The following is a 19,116-nucleotide window of genomic DNA, read 5'->3' as shown; positions in this document are numbered from 1 at the left end:
GAGGTTCTCGTCTTCTAGTGTCTGCCTTTCTCTTCATGCGGTCCACCGCCAGCAGAATAGAAGATCGTGTCTGTTGCTATATCTGCAGAAAGTTCCTGAAGGCAGAGATTCGGCGGCAGGCACCTGGGACATAGTAGAGCCAGGCAGGGGTATTCGAGGATGTTGGCCGTAGACTATGAAGAACGGTCTGGAGGTGGTGGACTCACTGGTATGGTTATTATAGAAGAACTCCGCCCACGGGAGCAGCTGCACCCAGTCATCATGTCGTCTGGAGACAAAGTGCCGCAGATAGTTCTCCATAATTTGGTTAACCCTTTCGACTTGTCCATTGGACTGAGGATGATAAGCCGAGGAGAAGTCCAACTTCACACCGAGTAGGCCGCAGAGTGCTCTCCAGAACATTGAGGTGAACTGGACCTCTCGATCCGAGACAATATGCAGGGGCAAGCTGTGCAGACGGAAGATGTGTTGCATGAAGAGATCAGCCAGTCGAGCAGCAGAAGGCAGGCCAGTCAGGGGAACAAAATGAGCCATTTTAGAAAAACGATCTACCACCACCCAGATAACACTGCATCCCGCAGAGAGATGCAGTTCTGTGACAAAGTCCATAGCAATATGCCGCCAGCGGGCATTGGGCACAGGCAGTGGTTGGAGCAGACCGGCTGGTCTTGAGTGGGCAACTTTGTTTGCAGCACACACCGTACAGGAGGAGACAAAGTCCATGACGTCTTTGGGCAGCGTCGGCCACCAGAACTGACGGGCAATTAGGTCTCGGGTCTTACGGGCACCCGAGCGACCTGCCAGCTTCGAACCGGTCAGCCAGACGTACAAAAGTTCTTCCCGTAGGAATGTCTTTAACCTGCAGAGGGTTAACAGAGTAGATGCAGGAAGGATCGATAATATTCTGTGGGGACTCCACAGTGTCCTCTGTCTCAAATGACCTAGATAAGGCATCAGCCCTCACATTCTTGTCGATAGTGGAGTTCGAACCGGAACTGTGCAAAAAACAATGACCACCTGACTTGACGAGGATTCAGCTGTTGAGCCGTCTGTAAGTAGGTCAGGTTCTTGTGGTCCGTGAAGACCAGGATAGGATGAGCTGCGCTTTCCAGTAGGTGTCTCCACTCCTGCAGGGCCAGCTTGATGGCCAGTAACTCCTGATCCCCAATCGAGTAGTTGTGCTCTACGGGAGAAAACAGCTTGGAGTAGTAACCACATACCACATTCTTGCCCTTCGAACTTTTCTGGAACAACAGTGCACCAGCACCAACAGAGGAAGCGTCCACCTCTAATGAAAACTGTAGGGATACATCAGGATGATGAAGAATAGAGGCTGACGTGAAGGCCTTTTTTAAGGTTTTAAATGCGACTTCCGCCTCTGGAGTCCATACCTTGGCATTCATACCCTTTTTAGTGAGGGTAGAGATGGGGACTGTCAAAGAAGAGAAGTTGGGAATGAACAGTCTGTAGAAGTTGGCGAATCCCAGGAAGCGTTGTATGGCCCTTGAGCCTTGGGGACGTGGCCACTCCAGGACAGCCTTGACCTTCTCAGGGTCCATTTTGGGACCCTGATCGGAGATGATGTAGCCCAGGAAGGGTAGAAACTTCTCTTGGAACATGCACTTCTCCAACTTGGCGTAAAGATGATTCTCCCTTAATCGAAGCAACACCTGGCGGACATGACCCTGATGAGTCACAAGATCTGGGGAAAAAAATCAAGATATCATCGAGATACACCACAACACAGACATAGAGGAGATCACGAAAAATTTAATTGACAAATTCTTGAAATACTGCGGGGGGCGTTACACAGGCCGAAGGGCATCACCAAATATTCGTAGTGTCCATCACGTGTGTTAAATGCAGTCTTCCACTAGCCCCCCGCAGGTCTAGCTTGTAAAAAAAATTTGCCCCCTGTATGCGATCAAAGAGTTCCGAAATCAACGGCAATGGCTTCACCGTGATCTGGTTGAGGCCTCCATAGTCAATGCAGGGTCGAAGGGATCCATCCTTCTTTTTGACAAAGAAAAACCCGGCTCCGGCCGGGGATGAAGACTTTTGTATGAAGCCCCTCTCCAGATTCTCCTTAATGTAGGCTGACATAGACTGGGTCTCTGGCAAGGAGAGAAAGTATACTCTACTGCGAGGAGGGGACGAATCAGGAACCAAGTCGATAGGACAATCGTATGCTCGATGTGGTGGCAATGTCTCTGCTTCCTTCTTGTTGAAGACATCAGCGAACTGAGAGTAACAAGGAGGCAACCCTGCCAATGACTGATGCAGGGAAGGCTGGGACGGATGGACATGCACCAGACAGTGGTCGAGACACCTGGGTCCCCACTGGAAAACCTCTCCGGAGTTCCAAACCAGGACTGGGGCGTGTAGACGGAGCCAAGGCAAACCCAGCAGCACAGGGTTGACGGCCTTGAACAGGACATACAGGGAGATGAGCTCATAATGAAGAGCTCCCACTTGAAGTCTTAATGGCTTGGTCACCGACAACACTGGGTCAAGCAAAGGTAGTCTATCTACAGAGGCAACGATCAATGGTCTCTCCAGCAAAACAGTGGGCAATTGAAGAAGATCCACAAGGTCTTGGCGGATGAAATTGGCTGCGGAGCCAGAGTCCAGGTAGGCAGAGACTGGATGAGGTCTCTCACCAGCGACGATGGTCACAGGAATGAACAGTCTGGAAGAGAGTTCTCTATTAAACGCCGTAGCGCCCAGGGTTGTCTCTCCAACCAATACCAGGCGTTGGGGTTTCTTTGGCCTCTGGGAACACAGACGCACGACATGGCTAGCGAGGCCGCAATATAGATAGAGTCCAGCGGTGCACCTGCGCTGTTTTTCTTGAACGGACAGTTTAAGCCGATCCACCTGCATCGGAACCTCGGGCGCAGCAGAAGAACAAGGCAAAAGGGGTAGCTGGAAGTTAGGCACCAGTCTAGGAAGTCGTCTCTCCTGTAGAATCACTTGAGATCTCTCCCTGAGCCTTATGTCCACTCGAGTAGTCAGTAGAATCAGGTCATCCAAGGCAGCTGGGAGATCTCGAGCAGCCAGTTTGTCCTTGATCTCGGGCGATAGGCCATGCCAGAAGGATGCTACCAAGGCCTCATTGTTCCAGGACAATTCTCCTGCCAGAGTCCGGAACTGGATGGTGTATTCGCCCACGGAGGGGTCCTGCTGGCACAGGTTAAAGATAGCAGTGGCTGCCGACGAGACTCGTCCATGCTCCTCAAATACGGAACGGAACAACCGCACGAACCGCATTTGCTAACGTTAATTTTCTTCCTTTTTCTTACCTCTACAGGCATTCGTAGAGCATCTGTACGGTTGGATGGCCACTTGGGATTCACATAAGCAGATGTTTCCTGAAGAGGAGTTAGAGGGCTCAAGTGGTTACAAATTCTGCCCGAATGGTTGCTGTCAGTAAACTAACACAAGCTCCCACAGTTCTAGTCATACATGCAGTCCGCAACAATTTATGTTCCACCAGAGTGGCCGAACTTATTTAGATTATACATTCCGATTTTGATCGTTTTGCTGCCTTCTTTTCTGACTTGGTAGTGGTTCCACGGGCACTACCTGGGAGGGGGGCCTGTGCGGCACTACCTGGGACGGGGGGCTGTGTGGCACTATCAGGGAGGTGGGCTGTGTGGCACTATCTACAGAGAGCACTACATTTATGGGGATACAAACTGGGGGTCTATCTTCTATATGAGGGCATAAACAGGGCCTAACGTCTACATGCGGGCACAATGTGACGTTTTCTGAAATTTTACTGCCGCTGTAAGTTCCCCCGCAAAAGGGCCTACTAAGTCTGTGTCGGCCAAGGGCCCACATAAACCTGGAGCCGGCCCCGATTGTTAGATCTTTATAACTGCCATATATTTCAGGGAGAGTCAACGCTTCTCTATCGAGGCCGAGATAACTTAATTCCTATAGCATAGGGAAACCCAATAGCTGGATCCCCACAGATCTATCTCTTACGACATGTCTGATGACCTCAGTTGATCGCCATGGGACCAGCTTCGGTAGACCCCAGTGTTTGTCTGAGGAAGTTGCGGCTGGTTTCACATCACCAGTAGAGGCAACTACAGGGGAAATACACACATTTAAATAAATTGGCGCAAATGTCAGACTGGCCCAAAGTGGGATCGTCTGGTGGTCCCCCCACACTTACTTCTGATTGGGTCCTGTCTATGCAGACTGTGCAGTGACATTCTTCAGAAGAGGAAGTATTTGATTTTTCTACTCAGAATAGAGACCCCCCCCCACTATCCCCAGGATTCTGTAGAGCAGGCTGGATCACTTTTAATACAGCTGCCGGCTCTATGCTTGTAATGCCGACCCTGCACCCCTGACTGCCATTTCTTCCCCTCTCCCCAAGTCCATGCCAACTCCCCTCACAACACTAGAGACACTACAGTGGCTTACGCAACGATGGGGGCTACAGAGATATACCCCTCCCTGTACATCATTCCTGTTCACTCAACCGGACACAGACCCTGCATCATCCCACTACCTCTAATGCTTTTGTTTGCAGTAAAGGCCCTTTTACACTGGCCAATTATCGGACAAACGACCGTTCACAGAACGCTCATTCTCCGATATTTGCAATGTGTAAGCAGGGCAACTATCAGCCAATGAACGGTGAAATGCTTGTTCGTATAGTTTTAAATGCCGAAAATATTGTCGTTGTCGGCAGCACATCTCTGTGTGTAAACAGAGAGACGTGCTGCCGACATGACAGAAATGCATGGGGATGAGCGATCAAAGTAACGAGCGCTCGCCCCCATACTAGCTCCCTGTAAAAGATGCAAATGAGCGCAGATCAATGAGCGGCCTCATTGATCGGCGCTCGTTTACACGGCCCACGTCTGGCCGTGTAATATGACCTTGAAGGGGTTTTCACATCTTGGACATTTATGGCATATCCACAGGATATGCCAAAAAAGTCTGATAGATGCACCTATCTCTAGAACGGGGCCCTCTAAACCCTGTTCTAGCTTACTTAGCTCCGCTACATCCCGGCCACTTCCTGGTTAGGTGGTCGGGAGTTACGAAAACAGCTTGTTTGCTGAGCTACGCTGTTTCCGTCAGAAGCGTAGCACGGCGAGCTACGCTGTTTCCGTCAGAAGCATAGCACGGTGAGCTACGCTGTTTCCGTAACCGGGCAGCTACGGAAACAGCGCAGCACGCCATGATATGGTGTTTCTGTAACTCCCATTCACTTCTAGGGCAGTTACGGAAACAGCGTATCTCAGTGGGCTCGGCTGTTTCCATAACTCCTGACCACCTAACCTGGAAGTGGCCGGGAGGCATAACTTGGAGGAAGGAGAGGGGAGCACAGGAAATTCCAGTCTCCATTCTTAGACCATGTTCACATCACATTTTGTGGCCTACATTTGAGGTATACCCTGGGAAATGCTTCCGACATATACATTAAACATAGGCTGTGATACAGTAGATTCCTAATAGTGGCATCCGCCATCCATAGGTTAAAATGGTATCCGTTTAACGGATACGTCATGAACTCTCATGACCCTTTTCATAACGTATGGGTGATGAATGCCACTATTAGTCATCCGTTCAACGTATCTGTCACCCATAGGCTATAATGGCATCCTTTTAATAAATATGTCACGAAAAGCCCATGATCTTCCCGTTTAACAGATGCCTGTAACGGGACAGGGGGGTTATAGCCTTACTACCTGTATGACAGAAGTCCAGCCATCTATAGAAATGTGTGTGTACATATATGTCGTGATGTGCATGTGTGTTTGTAAATATATATGACGGCAGCATTTATGTCTATGGTATAAAGTTGTATTATTGATGTATACAGAATGTGGTGGTATTATTTCTGTATACGGTGGGATTTTATAGATATATGTACACACATATATAGCATATGTGGAATTATTTATCTGTGCAGCATATATTAGCAGTATTGTGTGTTCAGCATAGGGTGGTATTATGTATACAGTGAAGGAAATAAGTATTTGATCCCTTGCTGATTTTGTAAGTTTGCCCACTGTCAAAGACATGAACAGTCTAGAATTTTTAGGCTAGGTTAATTTTACCAGTGAGAGATAGATTATATATAAAAAAAAAACTGAAAATCACATTGTCAAAATTATATATATTTATTTGCATTGTGCACAGAGAAATAAGTATTTGATCCCTTTGGCAAACAAGACTTAATACTTGGTGGCAAAACCCTTGTTGGCAAGCACAGCAGTCAGACTTTTTTTGTAGTTGATGATGAGGTTTGCACACGTTAGATGGAATTTTGGCCCACTCCTCTTTGCAGATCATCTGTAAATAATTAAGATTTCGAGGCTGTCGCTTGGCAACTCGGATCTTCAGCTCCCTCCATAAGTTTTCGATGGGATTAAGGTCTGGAGACTGGCTAGGCCACTCCATGACCTTAATGTGCTTCTTTTTGAGCCACTCCTTTGTCGCCTTGGCTGTATGTTTCGGGTCATTGTCGTGCTGGAAGACCCAGCCACGAGCCATTTTGTCCTGGTGGAGGGAAGGAGGTGGTCACTGAGGATTTGACGGTACATGGCTCCATCCATTCTCCCATTGATGCGGTGAAGTAGTCCTGTGCCCTTAGCAGAGAAACACCCCCAAAACATAATGTTTCCACCTCCATGCTTGACAGTGGGGACGGTGTTCTTTGGGTCATAGGCAGCATTTCTCTTCCTCCAAACACGGCGAGTTGAGTTAATGCCAAAGAGCTCAATTTTAGTCTCATCTGACCACAGCACCTTCTCCCAATCACTCTCAGAATCATCCAGATGTTCATTTGCAAACTTCAGACGGGCCTGTACATGTGCCTTCTTGAGCAGGGGGACCTTGCGGGCACTGCAGGATTTTAATCCATTACGGCGTAATGTGTTACCAATGGTTTTCTTGGTAACTGTGGTCCCAGCTGCCTTGAGATCATTAACAAGTTCCCCCCGTGTAGTTTTCGGCTGAGCTCTCACCTTCCTCAGGATCAAAGATACCCCACGAGGTGAGATTTTGCATGGAGCCCCAGATCGATGTCGATTGACAGTCATTTTGTATGTCTTCCATTTTCTTACTATTGCTCCAACAGTTGTCTCCTTCTCACCCAGCGTCTTACTTATGGATTTGTAGCCGATTCCAGCCTTGTGCAGGTCTATGATCTTGTCCCTGACATACTTAGAAAGCTCTTTGGTCTTGCCTATGTTGTAGAGGTGAGGCTGGGTTCATACGAACATGTTACGTCCGTAAAGGACGGAACGTATTTCAGCCGCAAGTCCCGGACCGAACACACTGCAGGGAGCCGGGCTCCTAGCATCGTCGTTATGTACAACGCTAGGAGTCCCTGCCTCGCTGCAGGACAACTGTCCCATACTGTAATCATGTTTTCATTACGGGACAGTAGTTCCATGGAGAGGCAGGGACTCCTAGCATCGTACATAACTATGATGCTAGGAGCCCGGCTCCCTGCAGTGTGTTCGGTCCGGGACTTGCAGCCGAAATACGTTCCGTCCTGCCAATCAGCGCATTTCAACGACACAAGCGACGGGATCAAGGGGAGTATGTAAAGTTTTGGGGTTTTTTCACTTAAAAGTGTGAGTGGCATTATCTATGGGGGGCTATATGTGGGGCACAATCTACAGGGGAGGCTATATGTAGGTAACTATTTACAAGCAGGGCTATATGTGGGGCACTATATACAGGGGGCACTATATGTAGAGCGCTATCTACAGAGGGGGCTATATGTAGAGCCCTATTTACAGAGGGTTATATGTGGGGCACTATCTACAGGGGGGCTATATGTGGGGCACTATCTACAGGGGGCTGTATGTGGGGCTGTATGTGGGGCAGTATCCATAGGGGGCTGTATGTGGGGCACTATCTACAGGGGGCTGTATGTGGGGCACTATCCACAGGGGGCTCTATGGGGAGCACTATCTACAGGAAGGTGTGTGTGTGTGTGTGTGTGTGTGTGTGTGTGTGTGTGTGTGTGTGTGTGTGTGTGTGTCAGTGTATGGTGCTATTATAATCAGGGACACAGTGTATGTTGCTATTATAATCAGGGACACAGTGCATTGTGCTATTATATTTAGGGGCATAGTGTGTGGCACCATGAGAATTCTATCTTCGTTTATAGGTGCTCAAATGTTTGAAAAGTGGGAAGCTGAAGATATCTGAGCAGCAAACTGCAGAAATGGGCTGTGGCCGGGAGAAGTCATCATAGAGGTCTGGACAGGATGGAGAAGAAAAGAGAAAAAGAACAACTAGAATCTGAAAAGATGTCACCAGTGAGTCACTTAATGTTTAGGCTGGGTTCACACGACCATGTTACGTCCGTAATGGACGGAACGTATTTCGGCCGGAAGTCCCGGACCGAACACAGTGCATTGAGCCGGGCTCCTAGCATCATAGCTATGTACGATGCCTCTCCGTGGAACTACTGTCCCGTACTGAAAACAGGATTACAGTACGGGACAGTTGTCCTGCAGGGAGGCAGGGACTCCTAACATCGTACATAACTATGATGCTAGGAGCCCGCCTTCCTGCAGTGTGTTCGGTCCGGGACTTGCGGCCGAAATACGTTCCGTCCATTACGGACGTAACATGGTCGTGTGAACCCAGCCTAATTCTGCCTCCAATCAGTACTAGTCACTATATGATCTGCAGCGAGATGATCGCTATCCTGAAAAGTCACATAGTCCTGCCTCCAAACCCACCTTTCCATTCTTGATTGACATCCCCCTGGCTGTTATACATCACTACCAGTCTCCTCCAACTTTCTCAAATGCGCCATTTCCTTGTTCTACTTGGGCACGCACCATGCAGCGAGGTGTACTCACTGTACAAGGCAATGGCACGTCTGCAAGAGTTGGAGAAGGTTGCTAGTGATGTAGAACAGCAAGGGGGATTTCAATCAAAATCTGGGGGGGGGGGGGGGGGCACCATTACAATTTTCACCTCAGGCAAAGGAAATATGCAGGCGTGGGATATGGCTAGCAGACGTGCGTCACGATAGGCACGTCTGCTAGTAGTATAAGTTAGAACACGCCTCTCTGACGATGCACGCACTGCCAGAGAGGAACAGGAAAGCAGGGCGGTGGTCATGCGGTGAAGTTAGTGTGCCACTCGCCTCCTGCCCCAGCCAACTTTAAACTGATCTGCCGACGCTAGGGAGGGATTAATTATACAGCAAGGGGGGTCCATCTAACTCACTGCAGAGGGCTCTATGGGGGGATAATAATTCCCCCCCACATAGAGCACTCAGCAGTCAGATGCTCAACTCCCCCTGCTCTATAATACACTGAGGGCTCCATGGGGTTTATTCCCCCCTTCATAGAGTCCTCTGCATTCAATTAAATGGTTAGACCCCCCCCCCCCTTCCCATATAGCCCTCAGTAGTTACTAATATATTGCAAGGGGAGGTCAGATTGTCTGACTGACTTCTGGGGGCTCTATAGGGGGGGGGGGGTCTGAGCAACTAATTGCTGAGGTCTCTATGGGAGGGATATCCCCCCCCCCCACGGAGACATCAGAGTCAGACACTCAGACCCCCCCCCCCTATAGAGCCCACATCAGTCAATCAGGCCTCCCCTTGCAATATAATCCCCCCTCCCCCATACAGTCCTCAGTTATTTTACTACAAGGGGATACGGGTATCTGACTACTTAAAGGGGTTTTCCCATGAGGGACATTTATGACATATCCACAGTATATGTCATAAATGTCAGATAGATGCGGGTCCCACCTCTGGGAACCGCACCTTTCTCTAGAACGGGGCCCCCTAAACCCCATTCTACATCTTTCTGCTCTCGTTGCCTCCGGGCCACTTTCTGACTTCATGATCGGGAATTACGAAAACAGTGTAGCTTGCTGAGATAGAGGTGGGACCCGCATCTATATGACATTTATGGCATATCCTGTGGATATGTCATAAATGTCACTCATGGGAAAACCACTTTAAAGTGTATCTAAACTTCTAAAAAACTTCTGACATGTCATAGTGAAATGTCAGGAGCTTTGATCGGTGGGAGTCGGAGCACTGAGACACTGGGTGCTCAGGTGACCGCTGTGCCGCTTTGTTTCTGATCTACTTTTCTCGGAAAGCTGAGCAAACGGTGTACGGACGTACACCGCTCTGAGAAATGCCAACATTCAACTGAGCGCTTCTGCCACTTCATTTTAGCGATCAATGGGGGTCTCAGTGCTTGGACCCCCCACCGATTAAAAGTTCTGACATACAGTATCACTATGACATGTCAAACTTTTAGTTATACTTTAAAGAGAGGTGTTAAAAAAATATTATTTGTTTTTCTTTAATAAAACAGTGTATCTTTAAAAATACGTTTTATTGAAAATTATTTTTACTTTTTGAGATACAGCAGCTTTGTATCCTAAATACAGAGCAGCTGTATCTAGTGCTAGAACCTGTATCCGTCAGGTCAGTGCCATTATTGGGTACAGTGTCAGTGGGTTCAATTGAATGCGAGGGGGAAGGAGAGGGCCCAAGTTGTGTCAACGGCCCAGGGTACACTTAATCCACCACTGGTCCTATGGTGGTATTAGTTGCGTGTACAGTATATGGCGACTTTATGTGTACACTATATATGGTGGTAATATTTGTACTAAATCTGAGGGATGGAAGGTGCAGTTCCTCTGGTGGGCCAAATGTACTCAGTCGGACACTGATTGGCGACCTTGTAATACGTGGCTGGGCCAAGGCCATCAGCGCAGGAGCGGTTCATTTTTAGCAGCACTGCTCAGGCTAATAGAGGAGTACACAGAGTGCGGGAATCCCATGTTGTCCATATATCTGTTAGCAGCTTCGAGGCCTCAAAACTGCTAACAGCATGATATAGCGAAGGGGAGGCCATTGTAACCATACCAGCGTTTGATTCCCTGGCACAGCGGTCGCAAGTGCCACACTCTGCTCTGATTGACGGTTCTAGTGGCCAATCAGGAGACCGCTAGACCAGTCACTGAGAACAGATGGGTGGGGCTACTAGAGTGTAGTGAGGAGAGCCAAGGAGCACTTGAACATCAAGTGCCCGACTCAGTGTGTTTACATTGCCCTCCCCTATATCGCTCTGTCTGCAGTTTTGAGCTTTAAAACTGCTGATCGATCCCCTTTAAGGCCTAACCAAACTTTGCCTCCCAGGGTTTGCAGCACTATAGAGACAGTGCAAAGCCCCAGTAGGGCTAGTGAGTTCAGAGAAAGGGGACCTCAATTTTTGGTTACACCCTCATATTTGATAGGATGTGCAGCGTAAAATCATCATTGGACACCAGGTGGTGCAGTTACGGGACAGTAAGTGGAATATTACAAGGAAAGATATTTTTTAAATATTATATTTTACCAATGTTAGTTTTATGGCATTACTGAGCAGCTTCATTGCATTTATCACGATGGGATAACCCATTTAAAAGGTCTATTCTAACTTTCTGACGGACTCATTATGAAAAACGATAAAATAAACTTCAGTAAAAATGTATATGTTCTGACCATATCCTTAGTGTTGCCTAGCAATAGCCTAGGGGTACAGTCACACGCGGCAGATTTTGTTGAAGAAATTGTCTTCGATCAGTTCCATTTGAATGTGGTTGTTTCTGCAACTGGTGCATGAATTTGTGGAAACCCCATTCAGATGAATGGAACGGATTTTCAGTCCCAGAAATTTATGAAACAAATCTGCCGCATGTGACGTTATCCTAAATCGGTGCTTCTTAAACTCTGAGGCACCCTCCAGGTGTTGGTGAGGCGCAGCTGGGGAGGCAGAAGTAAATATGTTCCGGCTGGTGAGGCCCCAGTAGAAAAAGATTGGGAAGCTCTGCCCTAGAGTACGCTGAGGGTGCAGTCACATGCGGAAGATTTTGTTGCAGAAATTTTTGTGACTGAAAATCACTTCCGTCCATCTGAATGGGGTTGTTTCTGACGCAGGTGCATGGATTTCTACAGGTTTCACTCAAATGACTGGAATTGATTCTATTTCCGTGTCCAGACAACTGTAGTATACGTCCGTGTGACCGCCGTAAAACAAACGGCTGTCACACGGACACATGTATTTCAATGGGACTGTTCACACGGCCGTTGCTTTAATGGACCGTGTGAAGGGTCCGTTGAACAGGGATCCGTGAAAACGAGTCACACACAGGAGCAACTCGGACGTGAAAAACATCAATTTTTCACGTCCAAGTTTGCACTCGTTCGTGTGAATCTGGGGTTGATCGCAGAAAATTGATGCAAAACCTGCCACATGTGACTGCACCCTTTTAGGCCTTGTTCACACAGTGCAGATTTGCTGTTTTTTTTTTTTTAAATTCATAACCAGAATTGGATCCAGGAGAACAGACCAATTAGGACTTCCTTTATAAACGTGGTGCTTTTCTGTTTACATTCAGTTTGACAGCTCTTGCGCGATTCACGCAGTTCGCACGGAAGTGCTTCCGTGCGGCATGCGTGGTTTTCACGCACCCATTGACTTCAATGGGTGCGTGATGCGCGAAAAACACACGATTATAGAACATGTCGTGAGTTTTACGCCACACACTCGCGCAGCGCAAAATTCACGCATCGTCTGCACTGCCCCATAGAGTAATATAGGTGCGTACGACATGCGTGAAAAGCACGCGCGTATATTACGCTCGTGTAAATGAGGCCTAAGATTGCAGGTGAAACCGCAGCGCAATATGTGACTGAATTACCTGTGTTTTTTTTTTAGACTCCTCTGCAGATTTTGTGTTGCAGAAAATCTGCAGCGTATCCTGCCTGTGGGAACAGACTCTACTGCAGAAACAGGTGCGGATTTTGGAGCGTTCTTTTTATAAACCCATCAAGATACAATTCGGAGTGTGAAACGCAAGGTAAATTGACATTTTGTGGATCTTAAAATCCACTTCACAGGTCAATTTATGTGCAGGAAAATTCTGCAGTGTGCGTGTGGCCTAATGGTGCAGTCACACGTGGCATATTTGCCTTGTATTTCCGCAGCGTAAAAATCTGCTGCAGAAAACTGTACAATGAGAAAAATACTCCGCAACGCAGAGATTTCTCAATTTCTTGCAATATTTCTCCCATAGGCTTACATTGTAACGTTTTCTAAAGCGTAATTACGCCACATGTGACTTCACCCCAAGGCTCATGCACACGTTGCGTATTTTGCAGCGGAAAATACGCACCAAAACTGCAGCAATACAAAGTAATTTTTTTTTTTAACGTTTTGATGCGTAGATAGGTACGTTTTCACGCTGCGGTTTTTGGTGCGATATTCCTCCGCACTAGGCACATTGAATTCGCAAGCGGAAATGCAGAATAGACATGCTGTAGATTCTAAAATCCACACCGCAGGTCAATTTCCATCCCGAAAAAAACTGCAGCGTGTACATGAGATTTCCTGGAATCTCATCGACTATGCTGGTACTGTATTACGCTGCGGATTTGCTGCACGCAAATACGTGTGGCAAAACGGCATGTAATACACATCGTGCGCATTGACCCCAAGACCTCCTTCACACAAATTTTTTCTAAAGAAGCTAGGCGTTATTAAAATGTAACATGCGGTTTTTTTTCTAGTGGTGTTTTTATTTTAGTGTAATTTTGTACAGGCTTTTATTCTGCAATTCGAGAAGCCTGTGGGGAAAATGCCTGAAGAAAAAAAAAAAGCCATACCTCAAAAATGGCACAAACCAAAACGCAGTTGTAAGTAGAGTATTTTATATTTTACTATAGACTTTAAATGTAAGGCTTCATTCACATCTGCGTCAGGGCTCCGTTCTGGAGTTCTGTCAGAACGGAACCCTGGCTGAAATAAACGGAAACCATAGGTTTCCGTTTGCATCACCAATGATTTAAATGGTGACGGATCCTGTGCTCATGGTTTCCAATTGTCTCCGTTGTGCAAGGGTTCCGTCGTTTCGACTGAATCATTACCGTAGCGCATCTGGTCACACTAAAAAAAATGCAGTTCAAAATGCCGTTAAAACCGCCACAAAACACTGTGCGTCAATCCAGCCTTGTTGCTATGGACAACACTATTTTTCACTTTTGAAACCAGAAACTTTGGAAAATTAAAGCTGAAATCTGATTGGTGACAAATTCTTAGAACAGTTTTTTTGTACAGGGTCCAGAATTAGGACTGGGTAATCAGATTTTAAAAAAAACGAAATTCGGCACAATTAACAAGCGTCTCGCGCAAATTTGATTATTTTTTCCCTGTTTCAACTGTGACCTCGGGACACAGATACAGTTCAAACCAATGGTAGAGCAGGGAGCCGTAAGGTCCCTGCTCTACAATTCACTAAATATGAATTCAATGGTGTAGCATATAAATAAAGGAGCGTGGTATGCAAAAAGTGGTGTGGCCTAAATAATAGGGTTACGTGTTCAATTAATTGTGCTAATCGCCCAGCCCTACCCAGAATGTATTAAAATAAAGATATTGGTGAGCGCGTTTTAGTTTACGGTCACAAGTGTCACATCTGCCAGCAAGTCAAAGCAAAACAAGAAGTTTCCATAAGTTATTTTCATTTCCCGAGATCCAACTTTCCTTATGGTTTCTTTCATTTCTGTAACCTCGACATGGTAATAGAGACATGACAATGTGAGACGGTCTCTCCGCGGTTCTCGGCCTTCCTGTTCTCATGCAGCGATTATCCACAAGCTTATCTTTAATATCCATGACATCTGCTTCTAAGTCTGAGCTAACCTGAAGTTTAGAGGTTAAAATCCTCCCCAAGGTCATCCACTCCTGCTAGGTCTATGCTGAAGATGAAGCTTTATGTGAAACGTATCCGTGTCTGCAAATAATGCTGAATGTGAACGTTATTGCTCAACATTGTGCAGAGACGGATGTTTCATCACTCAACAGTTAGCCGTTTTGCCTTTTCAGTAAGATTAGGGGTACAGTATACATAACATGTGCGTTCATCTAGACGGAGGTGGGGATAGGGGGACGCAACAACCACTCCAGTCCCCAAGACTAGCCTTCACAGGAAAAAAGGAAACCGTATATACATCAGATGTTATTTTTAGACCACAAAGCGACTGTATTTTAGACCAGGGTGACACCTAAACTTTCTGTAGCTACTGATGGTTTTTAACTAATGAGCTACAGCTATAGTCCAAACGAATGCATTAAGTTACATGCAATCTTGTGAACTGCAGCTGTCACTCAAGAGTTAAATATCGATCAGTAGCGCTACAAAACGTGTGTAGTCCTGGTGTTCGTATTAGGGCTTGTCCAGACGTAGCGGCATTGCGGTGTATTTTCCGTCCAGAATCGGACAGAAAAACCGCAGTAGAATACAGTAGCAGCAAAGTGGGTGAGTGTTAAAATATCTCATCTACACACTTTGTAAAATCTCCAACCAGAAATGGACCTGCCGTGCGTGTTTTTCAGACCGCAGCGTGTCAATTCCTGCTGATGGAAGTTGACTACGTTTTTCAGGAGACGTCACCATCTCCCAGCATTGACTTGATTCATAGAAGCGAAGAAATTAGCATATATTTTCTTTTATTGTCCTTTGCGGGAGAGGGGGGGGCAGTGCATGGCTTGGCACAGGCCACAACCTTGTGCTACCCTGTGGCCTACTTAGTGAAATCTGAGTCTGACATAAATTGGGATGTTTGTTGAACTGTGGGCGACCATCTTCCTTTTATGAAGCAACATTTTTTTTTTTTTTAAGGCGGCAGACATTGTATCAAATTTTGTAAAGATGCAAATTGTTTGTTTTTTTTTTACACAAAATAGCTGTGCGCCACAATATGCTACTTTTTATTTTCCGCCATAACACTGGTGCACAGTGGTTATTAAATTCCCCTAAATGCCGTGGTCCCTCGGGCCAGGCTTCTACACACGCTGTTCATTTGCTTGCTAAATAGTAATTAAAAATGTCCTACCAGTCTGCTGCTGTAGAGCCTGTGTAACCCCTTTACCTAGCTGGTGGCCTGCAAATTCTGACATTAATCCGTGCTTTCTTCTCAGGGCTAACATCATCTTCTATCCCTCCCTCTCCATATTCAGAGGGCAAATAACACAGGCTGTAGTGCATCATAGTGAGATTAGAAAGAGCACAGAGTAGGAGGGAGGGAGAATCACACAGGCTATCAGTGTGGAGAGAAAGCAGTACAGCAATAAAGCTGTGCCGACACATGAAAGCTAATGAAGACAGCAGCCTAGCGAGAAAACTCACATTCAGCATGTATTACGTGTAGGTAACCACTTAAGTATGTCAAAAACAGGTGTCTATATAGCCTTTCAAAAAGGTACTGCTGCTAACATCTTGATAACACAAGACACCTTAAGATCTTATGGAATCCATGCCTTGACGGGTAAGCTGTTGTGGCATCACAAGGGGGACCTTAGAGGCTCTGTCACCAGATAATAAGTGCCCTATCCCCTACCTAATCTGAATGTAGATAAGTTTATTGTGAAAAAAAAAACAAAAAACGATAATTTTTGAGCAAGTTATGAACAATTTTAGATTTATACTAGTTAGTTTCTTAATGCCCAACTGGGCGTTTAACTTTTGACCAAGTGGGCGTTATAAAGATAAGTGCATGACGCTGACCAATCCGCGACATACACTTCTCTCCATTCATTGCAATCTGTACTCACAGCGCAGCGTGATCTAGCGAGATCATGCTGTGCTGTCACATACACCCACAGTAACTTTACCGAAGTGTCTTGAGAGTGAATAGACATCACCTCCAGCCAGGACGCGATGTCTATTAACACTCCCGACACTTTGGTAAAGCTTCTCTGGGACCGACTCACAAAGCAGTGCGATCTCGCTGTGAATGATTGGTCAGCGTCATACACTTCTCTTTACAACGTCCACTTGGTCAAAAGTTAAAGGCCCAGTTGGGCATTAAGAAACTAATTAGAATAAATCTAAAATTGTTCATAACTTGCTAAAAAATTATAGTTTTTCAAAATAAAAACCATTTGCAATCAAAGTGTCACATGAGGTCAGGGGCCTTTCAGAACAGGTGTATTTATACGGAGTCTGAAACACGACTAAGCAAGCAACAGGAGGATGACCAAGGAGCTCTCCAAACAGGCCAGAGACCAAGTTATGGAGAAGTATAGCTCAGGGTTGAGTTCTAAAATAAATATCCCAAACTTTGAACATCCCACAGAACACCATTAAATTCATTATAACAAAAAGGAAAGGAGTACGGCACAACTACAAACCTGACGAGAAGGCCGCCCGCCAAAACTCAGACTGGCAAGGATACAATAAAGAGACACCAACAAACACTGAAGGCGCTGCAAGGATCCACATCGGAAGTGGCAGCATCTGTTCACAGGACCACTATAAGGCTGGGTTCACACGACCTATTTTCAGGCGTAAACGAGGCGTTTTACACCTCGAATTAGATCTGAAAAATCGGCTCCAATACGTCGGCAAACATCTGCCCATTGCTTTCAATGGGCTTTACGACGTTCTGTGCCGACGACTTGTCATTTTACGTGTCGCTGTCAAAAGACGGCGCGTAAAATTACAGCCTCGTCAAAAGTAGTGCAGACACTTCTTGGGACGTAATTGGAGCAGTTTTTCATGGACTCCAATGAAGAAGAGCTCCAAATTACGTCCGAAAAAGCCGCCACGCAAAACGCGAGTACATGCAATTACGTCTGAAATTCAGGAGCTGTATTCTCTTGAAAACAGCTCCGTAATTGCAGTTATCGTGTGCACATACCCTAAGGCCCCACGCACACGTTCGTGCAGTATTTACGGTCAGTAAATACTGCATGGAGATAGAGATATATATATATATACATACATATATATATATACACACACATTTTCATATTTGTGTAGCTATAGTTTTCCCTCATTGGGGTATGGATAATATCTTGCACTTTATATTCTGGTGTGGTTCAGCATGTGGTTACCTTCCAGATTTACTAGTTGCACATAATACATTCATACGGCTATTGTATTGTGTTCTTTTGAGATTTGCTCATATGGTCCCATTTGGAATCCTATTTCAGTTTTGTGTCTGGTTTGCTTCCGGTTTCATTTTTACAGGTTTGCTGATTCTTTCTGGGTTTGTTTTTATTTTTATGGTTTTAGATTTTGTATGTAGTGTATAATAAAGTTTTGGTCTTTTCATTCCGTTTTTTTTGTGTCCCTTTCTTATTATTTTGGGTGTGTGCCTTTTCCTCCCTACTAGTATATGCTAAAAATAGGACATGCCCCATCTTTTGCGGCTCATTTCTACGACCGGACACACCCGTAAAATATATACGTGAAGGTGTCCGTGGCCGATAGAAATGAAGGTGTCAGTATTTTCTCCCCAAATACGGATCCATAATTTCAGATAAAAACTACGGTAGTGTGAATGTGGCCTACATCTTATACTTCACAGTGGGGGAGGAGAATAAAATCAGTGCTAAAAATAAAATAAACAAAGCCAGCACATTTTTAGTTCACCAAACAGCACGTGGCAGACGCCTCAAACACAGACAAAAGTTCTCTGGTCAGATGAGATTAAACTTTTTGGCCATCAAACACCATGTGTGGCAAAAAGCCAACACTTCCCATCACCCCCAGAACACCATTCCCAGAGTCAAGTATGGTGGTGGCTGTCGGGCTGTTTCCCACCAGCAAGCACTATAAAAAAAACTGATCAGGATTGAAGGACCGATAGATGGCATTACATACGGGCCAATTCTTGAATAAAACCTGTTTTAGTCTGCTAGAGATTGGAGACTGGGACAGAGTGTCATCTTCCGGCAGGACAATGTCCCCAAACATACCACTAAAGATACACTGGAGGGGTTTAAGGGGAAACATATAAAAGGTCTTGGAATGGCAGTGCCAAAGCCCAGACCTCAATACAAGTTGAGAATCTGTGACATGACTTGAAGACGCTGTTCACCAACACAACCCACCTAACTTGAAGGAGTTTGAGCAGTTTTGCCTGGAAGAATGAGCAAAAACCCCAGAGTCCAGATGGAGATTTACACTTGTAGGTGTCGTTGCAGCAAAACAGCTTCACAATGGATTGACTTTCAGGGGGTGAATACTTACATTAAAAATCTATTTTTATAGTTTGTGTCCCAGTAAGGCTTCATTCACATCTGCGTCAGGGCTTCC

This window comes from Rhinoderma darwinii, chromosome 5 (assembly GCF_050947455.1).
Source record: "Rhinoderma darwinii isolate aRhiDar2 chromosome 5, aRhiDar2.hap1, whole genome shotgun sequence".
Taxonomy (NCBI): domain Eukaryota; kingdom Metazoa; phylum Chordata; class Amphibia; order Anura; family Rhinodermatidae; genus Rhinoderma; species Rhinoderma darwinii.
Note: the sequence above shows the minus strand (reverse complement) of the source record.